Source organism: Martes martes, assembly GCF_963455335.1.
Source record: "Martes martes genome assembly, chromosome: 8".
NCBI classification, from domain to species: domain Eukaryota; kingdom Metazoa; phylum Chordata; class Mammalia; order Carnivora; family Mustelidae; genus Martes; species Martes martes.
The window spans coordinates 55,529,680-55,541,908 of record NC_137895.1 but is presented as its reverse complement, the minus strand read 5'-3'; the positions used below and the strand labels follow the sequence as shown (position 1 = coordinate 55,541,908).

General features: G+C 42.1%; 1 protein-coding gene across 3 annotated transcripts in view; it reads left to right on the top strand.

Moving 5' to 3' along the window:
• Positions 1 to 12,229, top strand: part of DUSP16 (dual specificity phosphatase 16) — a 79,337-nt gene that overhangs the window by 22,329 nt on the left and 44,779 nt on the right. The window lies entirely within an intron of this gene.

The following is a 12,229-nucleotide window of genomic DNA, read 5'->3' as shown; positions in this document are numbered from 1 at the left end:
TTTTTCCTTTCCATTTTTTTTTTTTTTAAAGTAACTGCTGGCACACCCCTGAAGAGGGTGGGGATGTCCTTTATTTCATGTAATAGGGATGTTTGGCTGGAGGCCCAAATCTTGGTTTCCATCATCAGTTTATCAAATGAAGTTTTACAGGATTGGATCAGAGGGAGGGATTACAAAAGATTGTATGCCCTGTGATTTGCCCTTAGTAATGGGAAATTCCTGGGTGGAGATAATTATTTAACTCGTATTCATTCACAGGTGAACATTGAACTCTGTCTTGTCTCATTTCAACCTTGAAAAATCTTTTCTTGATACATCTAAAAAACAGTGAAGGAAGATTGAAAACTAGATTGCTTCGACCATAAACTGTTTTATTAAGCCAGAACAGAGTTCTGTGCCCCAGCATATCCTTGTGGACTTTTGTTGGGTGTCATAAGTGAGTTGTGGTCTGTCATTATTTTTGGAATTATAGAAGCTATGACATTGAGAACTTGATCTGTGACCTGATATGTTCAGAATCCCAGACTTTGAGCAGATATTAGAACACATATACTTCAAGATGTAAGTGAGATGGATTTCAGTATAATGTGTGTCACCCAGTTTCTCCTTTTCTCCTTAAACTCTGCCTTCCAAATGACCTGTCTTTTGTGACCCTTCCTTGGGAGGCAGTAAAGAATCCACCTCTGTCTACTTGTGTAAAAAAATACTGATGCCTGGGTCCCACTCCCCAGAGATTCTGACTTATTGGTCTGAGATACCTGAGGCTATTTAAGAGTTCCCCAGGTGATTTTAATGTGCAGCCAAGGTTCAGAACTACTGTGTTAGCCAGAATGCTCCTCCATTAATCCTGTATTGAGTTATTCCCTTTTTAGCAAGTGTTACAATTTATAAAATACGATTCTTCTGCATAATCACTGTGTTTTTATGGTGACCCAGTGAAGCAGACAAGCTTCTGCTTTCAGAGTTCCTTATTCTTCATGAATGTTCAATGGAGCTTGTTGTCTCATCATTTTGTTTGCTACTTCTTACATGGCTATTTCTTCTTTTTTCAAAATATTTCATTTTTAAATCTCTAAACCCAGTGGGGGGTTCAGACCCACAACCTTGAGATCAAGAGTCACAGGTGCCCGTCACGTGTTATTTCTCTGCAAATTGTGGTGAGGCCATCTCTACTCAAAGCCACACATCCTAGGTGTTTAAAAGGGTATGTTTTTTCCCTCATCTTTCGAAATCTGTTGCTTTCTGTGCCTTTCAGGAGCCTATTAAAATTTGCAAAATGTTCCAAAACCCTGTAGAGTTGTGGAAAGCACTACTCTGTAGGAGCTCTGGTTTCTTTTCCAACATAACGAATTGTGTGACTTTGGGCAAGTACTTAACATTTTATAAAAGGAATATTATTGACCCATCAGAAGGCATGCACTGGGAGTGAATGGAATGCCCGCTGCAGCTTTGAGAGTTGAATTCTCTCAGGCTGATAGCCTGTTCCTCCCATTATTGGCAGTTCCCATTGCCATTTTCAGTTCAAACACAGCCTTCATACCTTTTGTCCTCTAGTTGAGAGAGAGGCGGAGAATCAGTAGGTCTTGACAACTGATAGAGTGTGAACATTGAGAGAACCATGTGTATTGTTAGGGCCATGTTTTTCAAACTTGCCTGATCTGAAGAATCTTCTGGGACATTTATTAAATGTCACAGTATCCACTTGAGAACTTGAGTATCCATCTCCAGGGATGGAGCCTGGGTGATCATTTCTATCATATTTTAAATCAAATTCCTTGAGTGATCCTTGGAGTTAGATGAAACTGAGAGGTTGCTCTATAGGAAATTAAATGTAGTAGGTGGTCAGTAAATGAACACATCTATTCCACTAAACTATTTTTCTTCCTTGAGTTTTACATTTAGCTGTGTTCCACAACCCCAGAATTCAGAAGGACAAACACTATTTGCAAGAGGAAAAACTGAACATTTGCATTTTGCATAGAGGGGCTTTTAGTCTTTGATTGTTAGTGTTCTGTGATGCTTAACTATATTGATAACAAATGGTGGTAGGTTTCTTTTATACCTAGTTGAGAATCTGTGCAGTGAGATAAAACACTGGAGCCTTGTAAGCATTATTGTTGGGGTTTGTGCAATGGACTACCTTCTATATGATAGTGAAACTAGGTATTTTGGTATTTAAGTCATTGAGTTCTTAATGGACAATACTGTGGTCTGCTTTATACTAAACTTCACTTGTGGCAAACTTATTTTATTTATAATGATTGTGCTTTCAGTTTTAATTTTGACTATATGGTCTTTGATACTGCAGGTTATTTTTGGAAAAGGGACATTGCCCTGTACTAAATTGTATATATTTATATTGCTTTGTATGGAATACAAATGAATGCTTCACACCTTGAAGCAGGACTGTCATAGTGATATGTAATTCATTCTTTTTATTTTTAATTTTTTTAAAAAGATTTTATTTATTAACTTGACAGAGACACAGTGAGAGAGGGAACACAAACAAGGGGAGTAAGAGGGGGAGAAGCAGGCTCCCTGCTGAGCAGGGAGCCCGATTTGGGACTTGATCCCAAGACCCTGGGATCATGACTTGAGCCGAAGGGGCATCCAATCCCCTAAATTTTTAAAAATCTGTAATTTTTTTTTCCACACTGCTAAGTCACTGTTGGATGAATCCCATGATTCTGTGTTAAAACTTACTTTGGGAATGCCTGGGTGTCTCAGGTTGTTAAGCCTCTGCCTTCAGCCCTCTCCCACTCCCTCTGCTTGTGTTCCCTCTCTTGCTGTCTCTCTCTCTCTCTCTGTCAAATAAATAAAATTAAAAAAAAAACTTTGATTAATGATTCATACAAAATAATTACTTTCTTCCTTTGAACAACATGAGCATGACATGAGTTACCAGTGATTAAAATATATATGCCTTAGATTTTTTTGTTGCAAAATATAATACATCTTTTATATGTGCATATATGTGTGTGTATAAAATGGAAATGTTAGAAATTACTGAAAGGGGCGCCTGGGTGGCTCAGTGGGTTAAAGCCTCTGCCTTTGGCTCAGGTCGCGATCTCGGGGTCCTGGGATCGAGGCCCGCATCGGGCTCTCCGCTCAGCGGGGAGGCTGCTTCCCTTCCTCTCTCTCTGCCTGCCTGTCTACTGGTGATCTCTGTCAAATAAATAAAATCTTAAAAAAAAAAAAAAAAGAAATTACTGAAAAATATGTAGGAGGAAGTCACCCATAATGGCAACATTCAGCATCTACCTCTGTTTGCATTCTGCTTTACTTATTTTGGCCTTTTAACAGGACTAATCTTCTGTTTTATGAACAGTGATCTAACTAGTAAAACTTGAACGTGTACATACTGCTCCTTTTGCTTGATATTGGTTCATTGGAAGCAGGGACAGAACAGGGTATTGAGAGATTTCTGGATGTTTATATTGTAGAATAACTTGGTAATGTAGTCTAAACACCCATTTTCATGGGCAGCTTCAGGCAGGAAGTCAGTTATTTAATAAGAGTATATCTTGTGCCAGGTATACTGCCTTGGATTCAGACCATCACCAATTCCTTGGCTCTTTCCTTTCCTGTCAGATTTTATAGTCCCCACTCTAGCAAAGCCTGACCTTAGACAATGAAAACTGTATAGGTTGTAACTAGTCAGTCTCCTTGCTTTCATTTTCTCCTTATTTCAATCATAGACAATTACCGGTGGAATTCTTCCAGCAGTGTTCTCATGTTCTGTTCATAAAGCTCACAGTGGCTTAGGTGGCTTTAGACTTTCAGGAACCCATACTGGCTGGCCCCTTCGCTTCACCAACTAGTTCTGTTACTTGCTGTTACTGTCTGTGCTCTAGCCGGGGAAATCTGCACACAGTTTATTCCTCTACTTTTTTTTTTTTTTTTAAGATTTTATTAATTTATTTGACAGAGAGAGAGAAAGACCACAAGTAGGCAGAGAGGCAGGCAGAGAGAGAGTGGGGGAAGCAGGCTCCCTACCGAACAGAGAGCCCGATGTGGGGCTCAATCCCAGGACCCCGAGATCATGACCTGAGCTGAAGGCAGAGGCTTAACCCACTGAGCCACCCAGGCGCCCCATCCCTCTACTTTTGCTCATGCGTATTCTTCATTTAGAATTTTCTTCCCTCTTCTCTCTGGCAGTTCATGTTCCTGTTTTCCTTCAAAATCCTTCTTCTTTGACTTGCCATACACCTGCTAGCACGTTGTCCTTTTATATTTGGGCAGATGTCATTTTTCAGCTAAGTATTATCAGGGGCTTTCCGTCCATTCTGTTTTCTTTCCTCCACGGTACTCCATATTGTTTTAGAAACCTGGGTTAATTCAACTTAAACCAATACAGACACAGGTATTTTTCAGAGCGGGAAATTGAGATGTCAATAAGAAAGTGTCCCCTGCTTACCTGTTGTACATGGCACGCCTGAACCTGGCTGACATCAAACCAGAATGTAGTACGACCCAAAAGGCGACAGAAAAACCTTAAGAAAAAAAAAAAGACCCAGAGAGCCAATAGGAACACCATTCTCTTTCATTCTTGAGCAATTGTTTTTAGGAAATCTTTTTTTTTTTTTTTTTTTGACTCATGGGTATTTATTTAACTCTACGGATTATAATCTATTACTATTTATTTTGCTATTCAGATTGTTTGGGAAATCCTTTTTAAAATATGAGCTAATAGAACTGGGAGCTGAGATAGGGACCTGTAGTTACTTAGTTTTCCACTCTACCTTTTCTTCTCTTTGAAGGTCCTCGGGATGGGCTTGGGCTCAGCCGAGAAGAGAATTAGTGGCCCCTGAGGACAGTGGTACAGAGAGAACGGCAGCATGGGGACTCTGTGGGCACAGGCAGCAGTCCGACTCGGGGCGAAGACCGCTTTGTCCACGTGTGCAGAGCTTACCTTCTCCTGTAAAAATCTGAGCACTAGATGACAGTTCAGATCTTGTTCATTTTCTGAGCAATCTGGTGTGGAAAAATTGAGAATTTGTGTCTTCCTCTGAGGTTTAGAGAGGGTTTTACGTGTAGCATCTAGATCAGCAGGTGGGCACTTGAGAGCTGGTGAGAGTGGAGGATCCTAGGTTAGTCATCTCAGTATAGCCATGTGTGAAATACTCAACTGGAGAATGCTTCTCTCTCGCCTCTGAAATAAAACTATTTATTTTATGGTGACAGATACAAGATATTCAGGGTTGATTGCACACCAGAGTCCGTGGAGCAGTCTGGAGCAGTGGCCATGCCCCTTATAATAGCAGCCCTTACTGAGGGCCCTGGCACTTCTCCCCCCCAAAACAGAGAGCGGATTCATGATAAGGGCTTAGCTGGAGAAGAGTCTTGGTTATCATCATGAAAGGAGAGATGAAATGAAGGGGAGAGGGAGAGATAGGGAACAGCAGAGCCTCTAAGAACAAATGGGGGAGGAACTGCAGTTAGAGGATGGGATGGAGCCAAATTACAGGGAGAAGGTAGAGAAAAAGGCAGAGTGGGAAAAGTAACTCTAGGATGAAGACAGGGAGGATTGTGATTCTTATCGTGGCTGCTCGGTCCCCTGGCTGTCCTGTGGCACTGCAATTCTTCGCCTAGGTCCTGGCCTTGCCACCTGCTTTGCCCCATGGTGCGGCTTCCTGACATCATTAGCTCCCTGGGCCCTGAAGGGGAAGTGTGAGGACAGATGCAGTGACTTAAGTGAGCACAGCCTAGGAGCCCGGTGGGAACAGGGCTGCTGCCCCATCTTTCTTCGCCCTTGGCCTCCCTCCCTTTTTATTTTACCTGGTGGAGTCACAAGCCCCAGAGGGGGCTCCTTCGTGCCATGGGGCTGGCTGAGAAGTGGAAGTCATTGTCTTGGAGCAAACCTTGGAAATCCCTCACCGCAGAAGAAATTATCTGGAACAGTTGCCCTACCGCTTGCCCAGGAGGTACCTGTTTGGATTTGTGTTGTGGGACATAAGCTGTAACTCCTTAACATGATGGCTGTCCTGTGGGGGCACCTCACTGAGGCCCGTTGACCGTGGTACAATCACATCCTTAGCGAAGTGGTCCTTAGGTGTTATGCAATGACAGGAGTCCTTCCTTCGCAGGTGGGGAAACCACAGGTGTGAGGATGTCACGTGACTCTTGGGGTGCCCTGTTAGTGTCTTTTTAGAGGAGCTGAAATTAGGAACAAGGTCTCCTAAATCCTCTCCTGAGTCTTCTGGTCCACGGTTGTTGTTTTTAAAAACAATACATCATAAAACCTTACTTGTTTCTAAATTCCCAGATTTGTTTTTGGCGTGAAGGGGCAAAGAAAATGAGCAGGCCTCGGATGGAGGTGATTGGCACAGAGGGAAAGAAGCCTGTCGTGGAGGTTTTTGTGGTTGTAGAGTTACGCAGCCCCTGCTTTTGCTGGTAGTGGAGCTGAGCAAGGGGCCTGCAGCTACCCCCAGGCCTGGCTGCTGGCCCAAGTGGGAGGCCCCAGAGTTATTTTTAGCCTCAGGGCCTTGGGAGCAGGTGTGGTCCAGGCTTGAAGGCCACGCCTGGAATGTGTTTGAGTCTTGTTGTGCGTGTCTGATTAGGAGCTCAGAATAGTGACCAGGCTGCCGTATATACTTGGTTAAAAGAATCTGTGCTTTTCCAGGGAGAGGAATGAGAGTCGTTCTGGGTTTCATTTGTGAGGCATCAAGCGGGTTTATTTTGGAAACTATAAATTGAAATACATTTTTAAGAGTGTCAAGGAAATATTAATTTTAAAAAGAAAACTAGCTATAAATTCTTTGTGTACAGAAGAAACCTCTTGTGTTAAGAGTCCTACCCCAGCTGCCCTACTGAAAGTCCAGGTTTATAGTCCTAAGTGTGTGATTTAAAATTTAATTTTTCCTGCCTCCCTCCCCCCAACATTGTTATTGAAAATAATTCTTTGTAAGTTCTTTTGTGAAGCAGATGCAGCTTTTACAACTTGAGGGTAAACATCAGTTTTCCTGTATTGTGTTTGCTCATCTTTTTACCTTGTTCCAACCCACGCTTTTCTTAAACAGTCTTAATAAGGAGCAACATACAGGACTGCTGTGTGGCTACGAGTCTGTGTCTCATCCTTTTTCTGAGACTTTTTTTACTTCCCAAGACTGTGGAAAAGAATATAGTAAGTATTACCTTTAAATACCCAGCGAAACTATTGTGACATTTTGAATGTACCCATCCTATGTGCGTGAATGTGTGTAGCTATTGGAGGTTCTACTTTACCTCCTGTTTTGTGACTTGATTTTATTCTCTTCATGTATCATGACCATCTTTCATTGTCAAGAGGTACGCTTTTACGCCGTGATTTACAAATGCTGCATGGTACTGTGTTGCAGGATTTATTACGATCTGTAAGTTACTTACTTCCCTTCTGTTGCACAGGTAGGCTTTTCCCAGTATTTCTCATGTGTCTTTTAACTGAAAGGTGAAGCAGTTTCTCGGAAGTCACTTTGAAAACATCCGTATAAGCCGTTTTGAAATTATCTTTGGGAGAATATAGTTTGGCATTCTGGTTTTATTTATTTTAGTATGAAGAGATTTAAAGTAGGTAACATTCCAGAATATTTTACAAACGGGCTTGAGTGGGAGTGATGGAAGGTTTGGTATTGATGGTTTCTGATTGTTCTCTGTTGCTTGTTCCTACAGCCTTCTGATCTTCTTTGGAAAAATTAAATTATATCCTCTCTTCCACTGGACTGTGTTCCAAATTGTCCGTATGTCTTCCCTGGTCATAATATCATTAGTAATTTCACGCTTTGTGAGCAAAGTACACCTTTCTTTCATGTAGTGGAATTTTGTTGTATTGGGGGTAGAGTGGGTAAAAGTGGCACATGGATAAAGGTTATAAGCTTACCTTAGTGTTACCAGCCCCTGGAGTACAGTAATCTAATTTACAGAGTCCTTGTGATTAAGTATTTGATACACTGTCTGACAGGGAGAACTCCTTGGACGTATTTAACATTTTTAAATTTAAAGATCCCTTAAACTGCTCCCTTCTTGTTCAGATGTGTTCAAGCACACATCTTGTTTAACCTGTCTTTGACATTTGACTATGTTCTATGCTACATTTGCTACCTTCTGCATTCTGTGCTATAAAACCAAGATTCCATTATTAGGTACAACACATTTGTAGAGTTTGAAGAATTATATTAAATTGATATTAATAGTACTCTTTCTTATTACGGTCTTTTCATACAGAACCTTCTTTTTATTCATTTGCCAAGGAATGCACTAATACAGGAACCTCAGCTTCTCCCTCTGTAGTTTTAAGAACAAACTATACTGAATTTGTGTGTGTGCATTTCACACTGAAGTTAAATGTTTGAGTGTCTGGAAATGCTTCATTTTGGAAAGAGAGAACTGTCATTCTGAAAAAGGGTGGAGCACCTGCCATGTCCTCCATTAGCACTCGCCCGGTTCCGCATTACCTTGGCCAGCGCTGTCTTCCCTGGGATCAGTCCTCTGATGTAGAGAGCTGCAGTCTTGCCGGTGTCCACATGGCTCTCTCCCCTCCTCCTGAATTGTACTTACCCGTCATCTCTGACTACTCGGTTTAAAACTGCAGCTACCCACCGCAGCTCTCCATGTTCCTTCCCTGCTTTGCTTTTGCTCCATAGCACTTGCCACCATCTGTCTCTATAGCCTGTTGTGTTGTTGCTGTTTGTTGTGTTGCCCGTTGCTGAATTAGAAGCCCTGGAGAAAAGGAGTCCTCACCTAGCGCGTTTTTGCTGCATTTCTCCGGCAGTGTCACTTACTGGGGGCCCAATAACTCTTTGTTAGTTGAGTGAATGCATTACAATAGGCCTGACAGGTGCCCAAGGAGACCAAGATGTATATGTTAGTCCCCATCTGACCTCTGTTTGGTTTGGTCTGAATCTTTCCTCTCCTGCCTCCAGCCCACCTTTATTGCAAATACCTTTCTAGAATATTGTCTCTTGACTCTCAGTTTACACCAGCCACTGGCCACTTTTTCTCTTACCCACAGACTCCAAGGATCCTTCCATTCCCGTTCCCTTAAGACCACCTCCTATCCAGGCTCCTCCCCTAGGTAGTGGAGTCCTTAGTTGAACTAAGGTGCCTGGAGAAAGCATTGCATGTTAGAGGGGTAAGTCAGGGAGCTCTGGGTGCAAGGAGTAGGTCTGGAATAGGCAGGTGGGGTGGTGGAAGGAGGGGAGGAGGAGGGGAACTCTGGTGGATCAGGGGAGGCCAAGCTAGTGAGACAGACATGTGAGCATAAACAGGAAGCAGTGCTGTGAAGGCTCCGGGTGAGCCAGCACCAAGAGTGCAGCACTCCTCCTGAGCAGAAAGTTGGTGAGGCCGTCTCTCTGACCCGGACTGTACCTGGGCCAGCCTGTGTCTGAAGCAAAGACAGTATATTTAGTCCCTGAAGCACGGCTGCTTCTCCAGCCTTCATCCATGGGTCCCTGAGGAAGCCTCCGATAGGATAGGACTGGGTTCTCTCAGCAGTGCTCTCAGTTGGGGGGAGAGGGCTGGGTTTTATGGTGCTAACAAGTGCTGTCTGCATGTCCAGTGCTGTCTGGACACTTGTGCGTCAAGTTGTCTATCCCATTATTGCCACCACTTGCCAAAATGTGTCCTCTGTGTTGGGGTAAGAAAATACGGTCAAGACGTTAATAGGCAACTGAAAATACATTAAGTTCATATAGTCTTCTTGGCTTTGGGAGGGTGATTTTGTTTTTTGTTTTTTGGGGTTTTTTTTGTTTTTTGGTTTGGTTTTTTATTGAATGTGTTTTACCAAATACCAGACTTCAGAATTTTTGTTAGGGTTTACCCACAGTGTATGAGGCAAAATTGCTTTAATCAGTGTAGACGGTCAGAGTCAAAGATTTCTTGCTTGTTTCCAGACATGATAGCCTGCTTTTTTCCCTTTTGATTTGGTCAGTTTTCTCTTATTGAAAATCTATGTTTAAGGCTCTGCCGAAAGGCTGTTTAGTGTATCTTGTTGTCTAGTTCTTTAGTTTTATGGGAGGAAAAAAAATTTTAAGACTGGGTTGTAGTTTAATAAAAGCAAACTTCTTACCCGATTATATCCTATCCATAAATTCTCTGAGAATTTGAACTTGAGCTCACGCCCAACCAAATAAAGCTCAGTCACTCTCCTTGCTGAGCAGGCAGTTTAAGCACCCCATAGCCATAGGATCCTTTTCCTTCTGAGAATTTCTTTGTGAAGGAAGTGTTTAAAATGGCAGTGTGCCTGTCTGAGAGGCAGCCGCTGCATCGCCATGGGTCCCACCTATCAGGCCAGCAGGCACCCCTTACCCGCCCACTGCAGCCCTGGCCGCAGGGCCTGGTGACAGATGAGCTGTTGCCATTGGCAGAAAATAACCCATGGGTAGGTAGAAGGGGGATCTTATGTGTGGGAGAGGTTCTCACCTTTTTTCTGGCGGGATATACGAAGTGTCAGTGTGACTGACCTGGAAGCCAGGATCTTGCCTGGGCAGTTGAAAAAAGTAACACCTCCTCTGAGAATAGGAGGGAGATGCTCAATGGAATCGTTTAAAAACAACCATTAAGAAATTTTCTATTTGGGCACTAGCTTTAAGGCTATGTTATGAGTAGGAAAGAAAATCAAAAGAAAAAGATTTTTCCTTATAGCTAATTGCTTTAGAGGCCAATAGTAGTTTTTGTATAGTCAGACTGTACTTTTTTTTTTAAAAAAGATTTTATTTATTTATTTATTTGTCGGGGGGGGGTGGTGGAGAGAGAGAGCGAGCGCACAAATAGGCATAGAGGCAGGCAGAGGGAGAGGGAGAAGCAGGCTCCCCGCTGAGCAGAGAGCCTGATGTGGGACTTGATTCCAGGACCCTGGGATCATGACCTGAGCCAAAGGCAGTGGATTAACCCACTGAGCCACCCATGTGTCCCCGTATGTTGTTCTTTTAATGAAAACAAATTCCACTTGCTCATCTTATCATTAGAATAGTGTTCAGCTTAAGGTCCTCTGACATAACGAATTCAGTGGTATATTTCATTTCATTGATACCCTGCAGAGTAGAGTGAATTTCAGTAAATAAAACTCCACTGATTTCCATGATAAAATCATAGAAAAATTTCCATAGGTAACCAAATGAAATCTAAAACATGAAATAAATTATGCATAAACTTAAAAATTGTATATTAAAGGGAAAGATTCCCATATAATTTATGTTAATATTAAACATTAAAATCTAAAATTGTTTGGTAAATACAAAATATACCAAAATTAGCATTTCTTAAGGGGATTTGCCCATTTTGTTCACTGGCCTGTATAGTCATTTTGTTATACTAAAATGTTTCCACAGCTTATCTCTTTCCCTTCATAAATAAAGTTATTTATTTATTTATTTTCGAAAGATTTTATTTATTTGAGAGAGAGAGCATGAGAGGGGAGAAGGTCAGAGGGAGAAGCAGACTCCCCATGGAGCTGGGAGCCTGATGGAGGACTCTATCCTGGGACTCTGGGATCATGACATGAGCCAAAGGCAGATGCTCAACCAACTGAGCTACCTAGGCGCCCTGGTTTTTTAAAACGTTTATTTCTGAAAGTCGGAAACTTTGCAAATACTTGTTTAGTGGCCCTGGTTAAGGTTACTAGTCTTTGGTCTGAAAAATACTGATTTCTTGACTTCTTTTTAGAGAAATAGAAAACTTCACTATATGCATAGAAAAGGGTTCTTTAGTTGTCTTTTTTCTTTTCTTTTCTTTTATTTATTTTTAGTGTTCAAGAATTCTTTGTGCACCACACCCAGTGCTCCATGCAATACGTGCCCTCCATAATACCTACCATCAGGCTCACCCCCCTCCCAAAACCCTCAGTTTGTTTCTCAGAGTTCACAGTCTCTCATGGTTTGTCTCCCCCTCCAATTTCCCCCAACTCACTTCTCCTCTCTATCTCCCAATGTCTTCCGTGTTATTCCTTATACTGCACAAATAAGCGAAACCATATGATAATTGACCCTCTCTGCTTGACTTATTTCACTCAGCATAATCTCTTCCAGTCCCGTCCATGTTGATACAAAAGTTGGGTATTCATTCTTTCTAATGGTGGTGTAATATTCCATTGTATATATGGACCATATCTTCTTTATCCATTCGTCCTTTGAAGGGCATCTTGGTTCTTTCCACAGTTTGACGACTGTGGCCATTGCTGCTATGAACATTGGGGTACAAATGGCCCTTCTTTTCACTCCATCTGTATCTTTGGGGTAAAGACCCAGTAGTGCAATTG